This window comes from Neodiprion lecontei, chromosome 5, assembly GCF_021901455.1.
Source record: "Neodiprion lecontei isolate iyNeoLeco1 chromosome 5, iyNeoLeco1.1, whole genome shotgun sequence".
Lineage (NCBI taxonomy): Eukaryota > Metazoa > Arthropoda > Insecta > Hymenoptera > Diprionidae > Neodiprion > Neodiprion lecontei.
In genome coordinates this window covers 14,097,884-14,114,444 of record NC_060264.1, presented here as the reverse complement: position 1 = coordinate 14,114,444, position 16,561 = coordinate 14,097,884, and the positions used below count along the sequence as shown (strand labels likewise).

General features: G+C 37.3%; 1 protein-coding gene across 2 annotated transcripts in view; it reads right to left on the bottom strand.

Annotated features, from left to right (window-relative positions):
• Positions 1-392: 392 nt before the first annotated feature.
• Positions 393-16,561, bottom strand: part of LOC107227349 (sodium/calcium exchanger 1) — a 1,225,609-nt gene continuing 1,209,440 nt past the window's right edge. For both annotated transcript variants that reach the window (XM_046741324.1, XM_046741325.1), the window contains one exon: positions 393-2,365. The gene's annotated coding sequence lies outside the window, so the exon portion shown is untranslated. The remainder of the gene's footprint in view (positions 2,366-16,561) is intronic.

Below are 16,561 nucleotides of genomic sequence, written 5' to 3'. Positions count from 1 at the left end.
GCTGAGAATTGGGCAACATTAATACTGCTGAGGTTCATTAAGTGACAGTAAAGTGGGATTACTCTAAATCAATCAACTCAACTCATTTTTGTGCACAAGATTTTACTCCACTATGTGTATATCAGTCGCATCTGGCGAAAGAAGTTTCTCAAAGCTTAAGTTAATAAAGAACTATTTAAGGTCAATGATGAGCCAAAGTAGACTGACCAATCTCTCCATACTTTCAATAGAAAGTCAACACACAAAGAATACAGATTTCAATGATGTAATTGAAAATTTGAGTGCAATAAAAGCACGTAAGTACGTGTAACTGAAATACTCTCTACTTCGATTTTCTTTTTCCCTATAATTGTCCTAAAATACAAATGGGGGGGGGGGGGGGGGGGGGGGGGTGTACATCGTCCGCCCTGAGTGCAAATCCTTCTTAGTCCGCAACTGAGTATAAGTTAGGTGGCTCCGGATCGCCTGGACGAATTCTCCTATCAGTCTATTCCGCACGGTATACGACGGCTGATTTTGTGTGCAAATCATCCGCAATACGTTGTCTTATGGGCGTCCGTAGATACCGTTTCCTGCATTTTCCTGGACCTTTTATGGCTGTATAGTCAATCCGAACATTCTCGTCATGAGTGTTATCCGTAAGTATGTTTGTACACATCATCCCTTTACAATTACACCTACCTATCTAATGTTATAATTAAGGTACGAGTCTACCTGTATGTTAATACCAGAACGAGAGAATCAATCCCCCACGAAATTTGGTGTATATGTAATTTTAAGATTCTAAATTGATTTACATCCAATGCATGGAACTTGAAAACATCGAAAATATTTCAGAAGATTTCGGGAGTATAATTCAAAGATTCAACGCATTGCAAAATTGAAACGGAGAAATAGGTATAAAGTGGGAGGCCAAATTCTTGGGTGTACCGTTCATAAACTCAATTTATTCAACAAAAGTTTCGATTGAACTATGGTTAATCATCTCCAGAGATTTTTTGACTTCTATTCGCGCGTCAAGATATTGGGTAGCGACGCACAAGCGGGGAAGTCAAAATATAGGTGTAGCAGATTTTATAAGTCATAAACTCCTCTACTCGAACTGAAATTACGCAACATCAAACAAAAACGATCATTTTCGTGTTTGTAATCGTCAAGGTTTTTATTTTATTGTAATAATATCTTCACAGTGCACTCTCATACTCTCAACTTCATATATCTTATGTGGCGGTGCCAGCTTGATAGAGGTCAAAACATCTCGCTTCTTCGAAACTACGATAAAAACCCACGTAGTAACATTTATACGTTAATTTGAACACAAGTTTTAAAAAATTTCTGTGACAGCATACCTGTATATATTATACGTATACATGTTGATTAAAATTCAATGCTGTTCGTATTCTTATGAAATATGCGATTATCACTGAGTTCTTATACGTTTTGAATATGTGTTCAGCATAAGTACATTGGTGAATCGATGTAAGGGTACGTATGCTCCATTTACGGGTCAAATACACGAATGATACATGATATATGTGCTATTCATGGAATAGATACATAAATGGTACGGAAAACACGTAAAATCGTATGCATCTCATCTGTAAGTCAGGTAATTATAATGTTAATGAATAATAAGTTACTGCTGACGCTGCTTATAGCAGACATTCTGGAGTACGCGAATTGTTCGTAAGGAACATATGTGATACATGTAGATGTAATCTCGAAAGACACAGGATCTCAGTAAATGGTACGTCACTGTTGCATGGATATACTACCTGGGAGGCTAGTTTTTTAACAAAAAATGAACAACTGTGCGAATCACACAGTAAAGTACGCCGGAAGAGAAAATTCGTTGTCGTTGGTTGAAAGGTGAATATTTTTGAAATTTTTATAACATGCATAATGAATAAATAGTTCTGTTTTCATTTACTTTGATTTCGGTCGTTTTTGTGACAGCTGTGGAAAGTTACCGCCACCCGCGTGTCACATTCACGTGATGATCTCAAAGAGTTTCGACAACCCTGTTTTGAATTTTCGATTCAGCCACCGTTACACTTTCGTCTCCGATTTTCTTGAGGACATTAATCAAAAACTCCCGACGTACCAAAAAAGTTTTAGTTCAAAGATTCGATCATTTGCTAATTTTCTTCTTTCTCATCCACCAGGTTATCATTATGCGACTAATCTACAATTCTGCTTATAAATTAAACCGCTACACCCTTATTAGCAAAAGAAAACTGCTTCCAACCCTTTTTATTATTTACTTAGATAACAATATCTTCTGAACCGGGAACGATTCCAAAGGCGAAGATCCATAAATTCGTATTTTACCATGAATTGGCTGCTTTCTGCAATTGATCACAACCTGTAGAAAAAAAAAATTTGAAATGAGTTTTGGGTATTCAATTCGATAAAAGTGTCGAAATTTCATTCAACAGTTAAAAACACTTCAGGGAAGACTTACGAGGGGACTTCACCAGATGGAGGTCACAGATTTCAAAACATTTTTGGGGTTGAAAAGTATTTCATAATAACAAAGTACAGTCCAAGCGATACCACTGGACTCGAAACTGTTTTCAAGAAAAACCGGTTTGAAAAGCGTAGGCTTTCATTCATTCATATACCTGCTCCGTTGTACAAAGTATTGTTGAGGCGGCGTGACTGAGACATGATGCGCCCGACTACCAAGTCGATAGCTCCTTATAAAATTTACTCAACTTTAGAGAGGTAACTCACGTAACTCCGAGGTAACAGATTATAATGGAAGTAACTTTCGCGTGACAAGGATAAACCAAATAACTCCACGGGTATTCATCATAATCCAATTAACTTAATTTTTTGCCAATTTTAAGTGAGTATTCAATAAATTGTAATGAATTGCGGCGAACGTTTTCCCGTGATTGATACATCCGACTTATAACTCTTTTTATTGAAAAACACTTAAATGTGATTCACATATTTTACTTGACGGAAAATTGTACCGGTTGAAAAAGCTGTAACTCGAGCGCTCTTCAGCGCTTACGGGGGCAGTTGAGTGAAGTAGACGTGTTTAACGCGCACCTAACCTACACCACAGACACAGCCGGCTTGACATTCGTTACGACAGCCTTTTGGCGATGTTTTTTGTGATAAAAAATCAGTTATAAGAGACATAAAATGGCAAGCGATACAACATTGAAGTCGCCGATGCTCAAGTAAGTGGATAATTATATTTTCCTTAAGATGTAAGTTCGAAAGAATAGAAGTAGAAAATCGTTATATAATAATCCATGAAGGTTACGTTGAATAATTATACTAATGAACAAATTGAGGTAGGTAATGATGGAGGTAATAATAATCTGCTTCTAGATCAAACTGAAAGTGATGACAATATCGGTAACCTAATATCACACCAAAAAGTGACACACTTAGCATAGCCGAATGGTGAAACTACAGATCATTCAGGTAACGAGAAAGTTTCATCGGTGATAAGTGCTCAAAGACAGCTTGTCCACGCAGGTTTGTATTATACGTAGATGCACAATAATTATGAGATTTGAATTACTACCAAATAATTGTATGGAATGAATTTTGATTTTATCCAAGTGAAATGTCATAAAAATACTGGTTCGAATAATAATCAAAAATGGTGCTCAAATTTCGAGAAAATGATATATGTGTTGTAGGTTTGAAGTCGTACTACAGTCATCGTCCAGACCATAGAGTTAACCAAATCATAATCTCATGTCACAGTCTTATTTTATAATTAATTTTTGAAATTCATTTAATTTATAATCTGTCGATTTTGTATCAGTACTTCATTAATAACTTCGAAATAATATTTTATTATTGAGTGATTATGTTTTATAAGTTTTAATATGACAAAAATTATGAATTAAGAACCTTATTTTTGATCGTCTACAGAAAATGACTATTCGCTATTTTTGACGGACAGCATCGAAGATGAAAACTCACTAGGCCTGTGCAATATTGTGTATCCAGAACAAGCAAAGAACGTAACAAATAATGTAGAAACAACTGTGACAACAAATGATGAGATGATACAAAAGAATTGAAAAGATCGTGAAAGCTCATTGCTAGAAGCAGATGACAATGAGGTATTAGCTTAAGTTCTAACCGCAGATACCATTCAGCTAAAAATACCTTTAAACTTTGAAATGAGTGAAGTAGAAATCATTCTTCCACATTCAGAAGATGAAAATCATTTGCTGATATCTCTTCCGTCGGTGCTCAAAGTAGATCTAAAACACGAAACCGTGAGAGTAGTTCCATTCAATCTGCTGTTAGAAAAAAATCAAGTCAATGCCAATTGTGGAAAGTGAATATTGCTAAAAGAGCTCAAAATTTAGGTACATAGTATTTGGATTTTCAGAAAATTCTAAAACCTTCCTAGGTAATGGGTGCTCCGTGTGCGCACTAGTGTAGATTAAAGTGCTCTACTACAATTACCGAAGCTCAAAGGAAAAATATTATTTCTAAGTTCTGGAAAATCAGTAATCACTCTCGTAAATGGGATTACATATCTCGATGTCTTACTATATATGAAAAATTATCTTGTTACGACCCTGACCTTCCACAACGTCGAAGTGTTTCGAAAAATTATTCCTTCAGAATAAATTTTACAACTGTGTTCGATTGCAAGTCTATGTTTTCTAGAGGTTCTTCGTATTTCTGATTCGTGGACAATTACTGTTACGATGGAAATGGAATAAGGTACCAAACTTTCCCCAGATAAAAGAGGTAAACACTAGAATCGAGGTACAAAGCTAAGTGATAAGTTTATACAGAGTGTAATTGAACATATTAACTTATTTGACAGAAAAAAAGCGCATCATGTAGGAAGAGATTCGAAACAGAGTATTTAGAAGAAATACTTCATGTGAGAAAGATGCACTACCTATATATATACATATACCAAGTGGATGAAACAGTTTCACTCAAAGTATGAAATATGTGCAACAGAAAGGTAGCACAGAGATGTTTTTAACACTAAATTCAACATTGGTTTTCACGTTCCAAAAAACACCAATGTGACACATTTCTGTATTCTGATAATTGTGGTGGGCAAAATAAGAACAGTTTCGTGTTTGCAATGCTTGTGAATGTGGCAGCCAAATATAAAGTTAAAATAGCGTATCGACACCTCGAGTATAGCCATACTCAAATCGAGGGAGATTCTATGCATAGCGTCATTGAGAGATAAAGTAAAAACCAAAATATATATGTTCCGGAGCAGTAATTCACAGTTATGTCAATGGCGAGGTCTGGCAAGCTCTATAAGTTTATAGATGTAAAGTAAAATAGAATCTTAGATTTTAAAGCTCTAGGCGAGAAAATGAATATGGCTAGTAATACATCTCGTATCAATGTACCGTGGTCAAAAGTAAGAGAAGTTTATACCGATGGAGATAGACCTGGGCAGTTGTTCTATTAAAAAAAATTCGATGACGATGCATCGACAGTAGATGTCCATCGTTGTGTTGGCCATCTTTTAAATCTGACTGCATGTAATTTGAAACCCGTATACTCAGGTAATTCTGGGGTACCTGAAGATACGCCAAAGAACTACTGCCTTTGCGCAATCTTTAGCTCAGATACCATCGAACCACGATCCATTTTATAAATCTCTGACTGCTCGTCAAAAGTCTAATTATAGAAATTCAAGCGTAGCAACAAATACAAAAAATAAGAAAAATTACATTTTTCTGTGATAATTATATTCCTCTACATCGTCAAATCTAACCTTAGAATACCGCGGGAATAATGACTTGTTAGATTGACACGTATTCTAAGGTTAGATTTGTCGGTCATGTGTTATGTTATGTTTATTGAGATTGAGTTTGTTCCGCGCTCAGCCGACTATGGCGCTGTAAGTTTCTCTGTATTGCCAACGTAACTGTCTAGTGTAAAAAATTAGCCGTCTCAAATACATTGTCCCCAAGTGTACTTCAAAGAATCCACAGCTTTACAAATCTACATAAGAAACAAGTTAGAAAAGGTAAAATTGAAGGATTATGAAGAATAAAGTGAATTATTCAGTGAATTCGAAAAATTAGTCACAGAATTGAAAGATGCCGGCGCACGAGTCACGGAAAAGGAAAAGTTGAACTATCTATTGAGAACGTTACCAAGTTCACTAAAGTACATAGGAGGCCTCATTAATGTGTTGAAAGAGAAAAACCAAACTGTCGATTTCGTGAAAAATAAAATAAAAATGTACGAAGAAAGAGATGAAAAAGGAAACGTGAATAATAGTAATCGGGCCGGATATTAAAACGCATTCAAGAGAGAGGAAAAAAGACGCAAGGACATGCGACGACTAAAGTACGACCGATATCATTAACATCTTGCTTCTGTAAAACTTTCGAAACCCTGATAAAAAATCGACTACAATGGTGGATCGAAAGTAAAAACCTTCTACCTCTCAACCAAACCGGTTTTCAAAAAGGCAGGTCTTGTATTGATAACGTAGCCAATCTTACTCTCCAAGTAGACGAAGCTCTAAAATGTAAACAAGAAACGCTTGCCATTTTTCTGGACGTGTCAGGTGCATTTAACCACGTAAACAGCGACATCCTACTAGAAACGCTTTCTAAAATAGATTGCTCCGCACAAATAATCAAATTCGTCAAATATCTAACACAAGAAAGATCTATCAACACGAACGTTGTAGGATACGAATGTCTAAAAGCACACAAAGGCGTCCCACAAGGAGGTGTATTAAGCCCTTTGCTCTACACAATCTACGTTTGAAAAATTGCAAATAACATCCCCAAAAACGTAGCTGTCTCGAAATTTGCTGACGATATCGCAATTTACTTAAAAACTGGATCACTCTCCGCGTGTAAAAAAATCATCAAGAAATCTACAGAAACTGTTAGAAACAACCTACTCTACTTAGGCCTAATCTTAGCTACTGAAAAAACAGTAATCTTACATTTCAACAACAAAAACATACTTCCTGGCAACACAATAGTTGAAGTAAACAACACCAAAATAAAATTAAGTGAAACAGTTCGGTTTTTAGGGATAATATTTGACTACAAACCAACCTTTCAGCACCATATTAACAAAGTAATAACGAAGTGTAATTCAGCTCTCAACATTATAAAATTCTTACGAGGAACGTGGTGGGGATCCAACCCCAAAACCCTCACGATATTGTACAAAAGCTATGTTCGATCCATAATTGAATACGGTAGCTTTGTTTACTTCCCCATCCGCAAAGACGCTATGAGCGAACTAGAAAAGTTACAGTTTTCTGCCATAAGACTCGCATTGGGCTACAGAAGATCTATACCCACCAACATCCTCATAGCAGAGTCTAAACTGCCTCTTCTAGCTGAACGTGCAAAGTTCTTAGGAAATCGTTACGTAACAAATGTACTTGCTAACAAAAACTCTTCAATGTACGCTAACATAAGGTATCAAACCTGTCTAACAAAGTGTAAAATAAAACGCATTTTGCTAAACTGCATTGCAAACATTAACGACCTTACAGAATGCGCTATTCAAACACATAACAATTACAAAATATGTGAACACGACTATGAAACGGTAATATCCTCTCTACCTGTGGAAACAGAATTAGGAAAACACCTACAAAGCAGTATAAATCCGAACTCAATACTTGGCCATTTTCTAGGCAATACGAATGCACTAGCAATATACACTGACGGCAGCAAAATCAAAGGAAATAAATTTGTCGGATCCGCTTGCACAATCGCAGGTTCAAAACCAGGCACAACTAAAAGCATCAATTCCAACGCATCGGTTTACACTGCTGAATGCATCGCTTTAAACAATGCCATGGACATCGCTCTACAACAAAACAGTCGAGACGTATACATTTTTTTCGATTCTCTAAGCGCACTCCAAACCCTGCAAAATGCAAAAGTTAGCACTTTAACAAACTACATAACATACGATATTAAAAAAAAGTACAACGAATTTATGAAGACACATACCAATAACACTGTAAAGTTTTTCTGGATTCCATCCCACAAAGGTATAGTAGGAAACGAACACGCTGACTCACTTGCTAAATCTGCCACAAACAAAAATTTTTGTAACATCACGCAAATACCACACACAGATTACAATGGAATATTCAAAGCGAACGTCTACACTCAACAAACACGATAATTAAAACCGAGGGCCTTACAAAAGGGAAAAAATACTTTCAGCGGTACTATCTCGAAGAAGCAAGACCATGGTATCATAACAAAAAACTGACACGCGAATGCATCGTAACAATAAATCGACGCAGAGCAAACCACTACAACCTAGCCAAATCACTGGCCAAAATAAAGGTAGTCGAGTCCCCCTTATGTGAATGCGGCAAAGAAAACCAGGACATCAACCACATCCTTTGGAAATGCCTGATGTTCGACGATAAACGAACTGAGTTCATTAACGACTTGCTGAAATCGAAGCTACAACTTCCCACAACTGCAGAAACTATAATTAGAAAACCGAATGTCGAAGCTTGCAAAATTATGACTAAATTTCTGAAAAAATGTAATTAAATGTGTAACGATATAACATTGTAAGGTGCACTGATGTATGGCAGATATAAACCTTGATGTAGGTTTGAAATGCTACCAAAATAAAAAAAAAAAAGATCATTGGTCAGATGACTACAAATGTGAGGTAAATAATTATAATAATGGAATTGAATGAATTTTAGATAGTGGCTGCTCGGACTATATTATAAAAAATGATAATTACTTCACTTCACTGAGAAAAAAATCTGGTTGAATATGCCAAACTCATTTGGTTGTCAGATATTCAGTTGCACTGAAAGGAGAGTGCCAGAGTTGGGAAGTGAAGTTTGGGGTGGGGCGGCGCGTGGTTACAGTACTACCCCATAGTGTTACAATGCCCCAGCCATAGGGCTAGATGGCCAGCCATTTACGAGAAAAACGTTTCGAAAGTTTCGTTCCTATGTTATATATCTGAAAGTATTGCCCGTTAACCGAATGTCCCGGTGGCCGAGGCGGTAGCTGGCAAGCGTAGCAAGCCGAAGGTTCCTTGTTCGAACCCTCCGCTCGAGATTTTTTCTTTTTCTTTATTTCTTTTTTTCAAATTATTGTTTATTTAACTTATCAACAAGTTAATTTACTATAATGATAATTATATAAGAAATATGAAAAAAAATTTCTTGCTTCGTACTTTGAACGTACTTATTTGTTTTTTTTTTAAATTAAAAAATAACTATACAAAGAAGTTCAATTTGAAAACATTTTTTATTTCAGCATTTTGATATATTCCGCCCAAATTTCTTCCTTCAAATATTCGTTCGTATTGTATATTGAAAATATTTCGTTTCTATAATGGATATTATTTATAAACATCGTCGTTCCGAGGCTTACGGATTCTATCTGACCAGTTCAGGTATACGATTGTCTTTTGTGTCATGAGATTGTTATAAACGAAGGTCCCCCAATAGGGGCTCTTGAAAGACAGGGAGAGTGGAGGGATAAAGCGCCATTATGCCCCCCCCCCCCCCCCCCCTCCCCCCGCCCTATTCACTACAAACGGGGAAGAAGAATAAGAAACGAGCAGTCTGAATTTTCACGCTTGGAATGAGTAGACGTGTTTCGAAGTTTTTCTTTTGCTAACATTCTGTAGTTACAATGTATGGAAGTGAAGAAATCGCGGGTTCTTCGGAACTTGCAGAGGATATTACCGAAGATTCTTCTCACAGCGATAAATCGAAGTGGCTGATTAAAGATGCAGTTACCTATTTCAATGCACTGCTTGTTGAAAACGATTTAATAACATCAGAAGGTTCGCTGTTAATTCCTCACGAAGCTATGCTGATTGCTGAGAAGTTTTACGATAATGTGATAGATTTGGTGAGTGAAAGCAAGATCGTGATTAATGAAGAGTTACTTCACGAGAATGAAGAGTGTCAAGAAGTAGAATTTGAAGGGATTAAAAAAGACGATTCATCGGACGAGTATGAACCCCCATAAAAAAAAAAATGGTTGCCTGTAAAGTCGGTTTTACGGGCGAAGATTTTACGTGACAACGTCTTTTTCTCGGTAGAATATTTATTGATATGAATATAATTAAATTGCACAATAGGAACAAGGAATTGAATGAAAATAAGAATTGCACAAATTTTAACTATAGAAATATATTTTGTTTACTAAAACATTGTACATGTAAACTTAAACTTAACTAATTCCTATTTGAGTGATTTTGTTGAGGATAGGACGATGATAGGAGAAATATGAAATGAAAGGAAGTGTTTCTGCTGTAATGTGTCTTGCGAAAGTCAAGTCGATAGTTGTTCCTTTTAACGTAGTTGACTTAGAAACGTTTGATACGCAATCAAGATTATACGTATTTTTCATGAAATTAAGAAACGAGTTGTCAGGCTTTACGTTTTTGTTAAAATCACCACACAGAAGAATCGGTATACTAGAACCAACGCCAAGAACGTTCGAGAAAGACAAAGACAGAGACACAAGCATGCGCTGATTCAATGCGCCTAATTCTCTACTGCTGCGCGCGCGGCAGACCGATCATAGTTGAGTGGGAGAGAGACGCAAGGCATTCGGCGGGCCTCTCTCTCGTTCGGTGACTCATCGTAACGTTACCGGGCGTTACACTTTTTCATAAGTGACTCCCAGCCGCAACCTAATTTAAGACGTTGTCACGTCAAAAATCCAAAGAGCCTGAGTATATTCCGTTAAAATACAAAACAAAATGCATCAACATTGCGAAAGCACATCCTCAGTGGATTCTGAAAGCGCTGCAAAATAAAGAATGTCATCGTTTAAAAAAAAAAGTAATATTTATCTCGATGGGAAGAAGAAATTGAAAAAGGCGGATCTGTATTTGACAAATATTCAGCGATAGATTCGTGGACTTACGATTGTTTTGTCGAAGCTAGGCATAATTTATCAACAAGTGACCACTCGAAATGTGCAATGGGTGGCGAGATTTAAACAACAGCACGGAATTTGTCAACGAAAAGTAACGAAATTCGTATCACAAAAGGAAATGGTGACATTTGAAGAAACCTTGGCTGCAGCAGACACTTTCCATCTACAAACCCGAGATTCAATACTCAATTTTGACAATGAATATATTATCAACACTGATCAAACAGCTATGTGACAAAAATGCAATCAAATTGTGTAAATGGTCTTTCAAACAACGAATGCCCATTTGAATAATTCTCTTATATAATCATCTAATTGTGAAATCACTTCGTTCATTGAATGTCGTACTTTTTCATGTGTTTTCAGGATGTCAATACCAATCCACTTTCAACCCGACTTTCACCCAAAAAGGAAGCAGGACCGTATTTGTGAAGAAACTAGACATGAATAAAGTTACGCTTTCATTTACTGCACGATATGCTATTACTCTTTCTGGACGTGTCCTGCCGAGTGTATTCGTATACCTGCAGAAGACAACAGGCAAATTTAGACCCAGAGTCCAGAAGACGATAGATGATTACGCCAAAAAATACAAGAACGTTATTATCACGTCATCAAAATCGGAAAAGCTGACTACAAAGTTGTAAAACGATTTTCTTAACAAATCTTTGAAGCCCTATGTTGAGAAAAAAAAGTTTCTTCTCATTATCGACTCTTGGGGGGGGGGGGGGGGGAGGGGCAAACAAAACCAGAACTGTAAGACGAGGTTTTCCAAGACGACCAAAAATTTCCTACCTGTACTATCAAAGTAATTTCGCCGAAGTGTACACCTCTAGTGCAACCCTGTGATGTATATTCTTACAGACAGGTAAAAATTTCATTGAACGCCTGAAAAATTGCGCTACCTTAATTGAAAAGGAACGAAAGAATAATTCCCGAGGAGATTGTATTAAAATTCAATCGATCGTTCACCATCAGTTATCATCTCCCATTTTTTACAACATGATCAAATACGCATGGTTCGCATCGAAACTAACCGCAGAAAGAAATATTTTTAGAAATGTTAACGACGTTTGTTTTCGATAGATATCTTCAAAACTCCGTGCTCTTGTAAAAAATCTAATCTATTCGATGCGCGAATTGTTCAAATATCTTTTGATTCGAATGTTTTTACGACAAATATCATTCTGGCTCTTGTACAATGTTGAGATCTAGCGAATGAACATATCTTTATTCATATCCTTCACAACTTGATGATTATTCTCTTATACACGCAATATTCTATTAAATATACAATACGAACGCATATTTGAAGGAAAAATTTGAACGGAAAATTTCAACATGCTGAAATAGAACATGTTTTCAATTTGAACTTTTTTGCATAGTTATTTTTCAAGAAAAAACAAACAAATAGATACTTCGAAAGTATGATGCAAGAATTTTTTTTTTAAATGTTTCTTATATAATTATTATTATAGTAAATTAACTCATTGATAAGTTAAATGAATAATAATTCGAAAAAAAATAACGAAAAAAATGAATCCCGAGCGGACGGTTCAAACAGGAAACCTTTAGCTTGCTACGCTTGCCAGCTACCACCTCGACTACCGGGCCATTCCGTTAACGGAAATTACTTATGGGTATATAACATAGGAACGAAACTTTCAGAACATTTTTCTCGTAAATGACTGGTCATCTGGCCCTATGGCTGAAGCATTGTAACACTATGGGGTAGTACTGCAACCACGCGCCGCCCCGCCCCAAACTTCATTTCCCAACCCTGGCACTTCCCTTTGAATAATTTTCACACAATTGAAATGCGTATTTAGTCGAAATAGAGAAAAATTGAATGTTTGAGAAAAGTAACTAATAAATAACTAGCTTGAATAAGAGTAGTATAGCTATGAAAGTTCTACACGCAGATTCCTGTTACCGACACTTACCGACATTATCCCCAGACTCGAACCCTTTCCCGCGATGACGTCACAGTCTGCCGTACCGACTTAAGGTCAAAACCATGTAACCTTACCGACAGTTGTATCGGTCGACGGTAAAAATCGCACTGCTTAACCAACAATTCTTATCGGTCGAAGGTCAGAATCGTGCTGTTTTACCGACAATATAACCGACCGAAGGTCGAAGTCTTCATGTCGTGCTCGTCTGCCAACGGTAGAGGGTGCGGCGGGGGCGAGAACTTTTTTACCGTCCCACATTCTTTTCCCACGATGAGACGAATGATGTGTAACATCAACCACCCCCACATTCTTTTCCCACGTTATCAACCACGTGACATTCCAAAATTCATAGTTCCGAGAATTGTTTTTCATCCACTCGGATATCGCTGATGTGTAACATTAACCACCTCACATTCCTTTCCCACGTTATTAACCACGCGACATACCAAAAGTGATGGTTCTAAAAATTGTTTTTCACTTACTCGGATGTCAGTTTGATATTAACCACATGACATTTTTTTGGCTTGTAACTGTCATGTGAACTCAACGATGAATTTTGAACGGGTTCAGTCAAGACCAGAGTGCACGGTCGACCGATAACCGCGGAACATTCAGAGCCATCATAGATCAGCGGTGTTGGGTTACTATCGCACTGAGAATGCTGAAAGGTGCGCGCGCATACACAAGCATACGTACAGCTGTCCTATAAAAAGGACGCTCATCAGTGCAAACGATCATTAAGTCACAACTTGTCCGATCATTAAGTCACAACTTGTCAAGTGTACGCGAGGAAAAAGCTCAAGATGGAATCCGCGAAGTGTTTGAGATTGATCGATATTATGGGAGCGGCGTACAAAATCTTGGACAAATCATCATCAACAGCAGAGATTCAGAAATGGATAAAATTTGGAAAAAAATATTCGGCTTCTGAACAAAATTTTGCAAAAGGCTTCATCAATTAGAGAAAAGACGAGAATTATCACAACGATCGGACTCTTGAAAGCGCTTGCGGAAAAATTCAAACGTCTTCCGAAAACGGGTGGAGGTACGCGAAAAGTAAGAAGAAGTGATCGAGTTCACTGGGAAGATTTGGAATCAGCTTTCGAGGGGAGAATTCGAACTGGATCCATCTTCAATTTGAAGATTAAAGATGTCGGGAGATTTCTAGAAGACGCAAGGGTACTAGCTGTCACGAGACTAAAAAACGCTTTGAAGAAAGACAGGAGCTTGAAAGCCAACGTTATCCTGGCTTGTAAATTTAAAGTTAGAAAAGATGATTGCACGGTGGAAGAGATCAAATTTTTTAATACGAGAAATAAAATTATCCTCCAGACAACGGATATCAACGAATGGTTCATCGAAAACGCGACGGAGCGTTTGTTGAAAAAGGTGGAAGATTTCCAGGAAAAGGATTTAGGCTGGTCGCTGACTGAAATAATCAATTTGACTGTGAATATCAACAAGTACGTGCCACTACGAAGCGGTGTGTTCACGTACACCCCGTTACCTAAGCATATCAGTGTTGAGGAGGCTGTGGTAAACATCAGAAACAACCACTCTTACTGCTTCCTATGTCTCTAGACAAAAACACCATTTCGAAATTTGAGAAGCTTGACGGCCTTTCAATTAACGTTTATAGTATAGACCAAGGTGATCGGAAAAAAAGTGAAATAGTACCGATTCACCGAGTCAAAATGAGTCTGATGAACCTGTAATTCATCTTTTGGCGATAGAAACTGAAATCACTGACGATGACGATGATGATCTCGATATGGAAAATTATGAACAAAATAGAATCTGTCATTTTACTTGTATTTGAAATTTGTCTCGACTGACGAGTTCTCAAATTTCTGAACGTAATCGTCGTACTTGGTTGTGCGATAGATGTTTGACTTACTTTCATTCTAAAAGATGTTGAACAAAGCACAATGTAGATTGCATGAATTTAAACGAAACCAAAGTTATCCGACCTACAAATGAGGAAAAAATACTGAAATTCAAAGATTTCAATCTCATAGAAACCGTTCCATTCTGCATTTACGCGGATCTCGAATGTTTACTGGAACCTACGCTCAAAAAGATGGGTACAAGAACAATTTATCAGAAGCATTTTCCGTATAGTATAGCTTACTATCTACATTGTGCGTTTGACGTTTCGCTTTCAAAATTCAAAATTAATCGTGGAGAGACTTGCATTCAAAGGTTTGTGAATGAGTTAGCGGAATTGGCACATTCGTTAGAAGTTTATTTCAAAACTGTTATACCGATGGAACCGCTCAATTTCAATCAAATCAACGAATTTCATTCAACAACAGTGTGTCACATTTGTGAAAAACCGGTTACACTGACAGACGTGAAACCTCGTGATCACCGCCATTTCACGGGAAAGTACCGTGGTGCTGCTCATCGAGGTTGGAATCTAAATTATTGAAATTCGCACACTATCCCAGTGATATTCCACAATCTGTCGGGTTACGATTCACATTTTCTGATCAAAGCACTGGCTACATCGTTCGAGGGCACAATTGAGCTTCTACCCGTAAACAAAGGAGAGTACATTTCTTTTACAAAATATGTCGAGGGGACAGATATGAAGTTTAGATTCGTAGATTCGTACCGTTTCATGCCCAGTAGTCTTGAGTAATTAGCAACGTATCTCGGTGATGATCAGAAATCAATCACACGAAAATTTTATCGTGGCTTGGATAAATTTCAGTTATTGACCAGAGAAGTAGTGTTCCCGTACGAATACAAAGACAGTTGGGAAAAGCTCAAGGACAGACGGCTACCATCCAAACAACAATTTTACTCAAAATTAAATGATCGGGATATATCAGACGATGACTATGCACATGCATGTAAAGTTTGGCAAACTTTTAACGTTCAAACTTTGGGAGAGTATTCGGACTTGTATTTACAGACGGACGTGTTTTTACTAGCCGACGTTTTTCAAGACTTTCGACAGAGCTGTGGGACAACGTACAACCTGGACCCGTTACATTATTACACCGCGCCCGGTCTGTCGTTTGATGCGATGTTACAGTGTACCGACATCGAGCTCGAGCTTCTCATCGACATAGATATGGTTATGTTTATCGAAAAAGGTATTCGTGGTGGTGTGTCACAGTGCTCGAACAGATACGCAAAGGCTAACAACAGGTACATGGGAGTGGAATTCGATCCTGAGGTCAAAGAATCTTATCTTATGTACTTTGACGTTAATAATTTGTACGGTGCTGCTATGAGCTTTGCTCTGCCATACAGTTCCTTCGAATGGTTATCAGACATCGGACAATGCGACGTTGTTACCATCTCGGAGAATGCGGAGTTTGGTTACATACTGGAGGTGGATTTGGAATATCTTGAGGAACTGCATGAAATTCATAAGGATTTACCACGGTGTCCAAAGCACTATATACCTCCGATCTCCAATAGTAAGCAACCGAAATTAACGCCCACGCTACTTTCCAAAAAAAACTACGTTGCTCACTACAGCGTTTTGAAACAATGCTTACAATTAGGCTTAAAATTACTCAAAATTCACAGGGTTCTCAAATTCAGACAAACCCCGTGGCTCAAAAAATACATTGATTTGAATACCGATTTGCGCAAAAAATCTCACAACGAATTCGAGAAAAATTTTTACAAACTGATAAACAACGCAGTTTTTGGCAAAAGAATAGAAGATGTTAGGAAGTATGGAGATGT